Consider the following 2,128-nt stretch of genomic DNA (forward strand, 5'->3'; position numbering starts at 1 on the left):
ATCAAGCAACCAACAAGATCAAACGCATTAAGAACAATTCAATAAACTGAATAGAATAAATAAATTCATAAAGTCTGAAAATTAAAAACCAAAGATCCCTACGTAGCAAATCCCTAACTTACAACAGAGAAACTACTCGCTAAACATCGCGAAATCAGGGTTCATATGAATAATATAAAACATCGTAAAATAGAAGAAAGGAAGAATGCTTAGTCGATTTCCCGGCTTTGTAACCTCCGTCTTCTACTCCGATCTCTTACCTCTTGATAATCTCCCCCTTTTGTGATCTCTAGGGTGTGTTTTCTGTGTAAGTATGAATATTTTCGGCCTTGGAGGCTAACCCTAGTTATTTTCTCTTTCTTTTGGGAAAATTTAGAAGATTTCCGGATTTTAAGTGACTCGATCGTGTCTGCACAAGTGACACGATCGTGTCACATCGCAGTTTTGATGGGTTTCACGAATTTGCTCATAACTTCCTGCTCAGACATCAGATTTTGGTGATCTTAACGTCTATGCGTAGATATCGAAGAGATCTTTCCAATGTTATAGAGAATGTATTTTTTGAACTTGTAGAGTGAAAGTTATTGGACTTGCAAAATCTGACTTTTCTAAGCTTTATGTTTTCTCCGGAACAACTCCAAATGTTCCTGGTTCGTCCGTGATGTTCCGTAATCTATGTTTTCCACTCCTTTTGCTGTCTTTATGTGTGAATACCTATTTAAACACCAAAGAACACAACCAACCAATATCGAAACCAAATGTACCCTAGAATGTCTACAAATATGTAAAACCGAGTGAAATACGCTAGACATCCTATATCAAAACATCACTCGAAATATGTGTTATCATTCATACATCTTAAGTTCTTCCAATAAGGCCTTTAGTTTTGTGTAGAAAACACTAAGGGCCATAGAACCCTGCTGCAAAGATTCCAGTTGCTGTTCAAATAGAAAAACTTTGGAATCGTTCTTTTGCTTATAGTTTGTCTCAAGACTAGTCCAAATTTCAGCAACATCATCAATATTCATGACGAGACTAGCATATCAGATGAAAGGGAGTTTGTAAGTCATGTCCCTACAATAGCATTACATCTCATCCAAGCCCCAAAATCATAATGATCGGAGACTGGTTTGGGAATAGTCCCAAAGATAAACTCCAATTTATTCTTAGCAATAAGAACTTTGATAATAGAGCGAGACCATAAATTATAGTTTACCGCGCCAAACAGCTTCTCAACAATCAAGGTAATCTTGAGGAATCTACAGCATGAAGATACAATGAGTTAGCATAGGGATCAAGGACAAAGGATGATGGCGGAGAAGTTTTAGAGCTCTAATACCATAACAGTTTGATTCAACCTAGCAGTGAAAAAGAAGTTAACACAAGGAATGAAGAGTTTTCTCTGTTATTCCATTGAATACAGTACAAATATTTATACAATAAAATCCTCCTAACAAACTCTAAAACAAACGCAAAAGATGTGTAAATTGTTGAGATATACCGGATCTTGAAGAATATTACGAGATATATCAATCTTATCAAATCCGAAAAATATATATTTAGAAATATTTATTATTTTATTTAGTTTACTTATTCCATGTAAGACTCTCATCTATTTATATGTTATTCTGATTATGAATAAAGATATCATTCCGCAAATTTTTACATGGTATCAGAGCCTCTGGTTCTTTTCTAATTTGTTGTTCTTTTCATAAAAATGATGATCGATAATGAGAGTGAAGATGAAGATGCTGATATACCGATCCAGTGGTAATATCATTTCGAATTTTTTTAAGAATAAGAGAGTCATTTTATTTTTGTTTTTTTTTCTCTCTCATAATCCCACATGTTTCTAAAGATTATTCGCATAACCGTCAATCATCTTATTCTTGCCAAAAAAATTGTTGTCATTAAACGCTTTCGCGTAGTTGCCTTTCAATCTCGGATGAATCAGAGTTATTCCCGAGACTTCTTTCTGCACCGCGATTGTCGTCCTTTTTTTTGTTATCATCAAACGATTCTTTTGTGCGTGGTGCCAAAGTTGCAGCGCATTCGTTTGTTTGATTTTTTTAGTTATGATTGACTCAAGTTCGCAAGGTGATGTAGTTCAAGCGGCATGCGTTTGATC

This window comes from Tarenaya hassleriana, unplaced genomic scaffold (genome assembly GCF_000463585.1).
Source record: "Tarenaya hassleriana unplaced genomic scaffold, ASM46358v1 Cleome14, whole genome shotgun sequence".
NCBI classification, from domain to species: domain Eukaryota; kingdom Viridiplantae; phylum Streptophyta; class Magnoliopsida; order Brassicales; family Cleomaceae; genus Tarenaya; species Tarenaya hassleriana.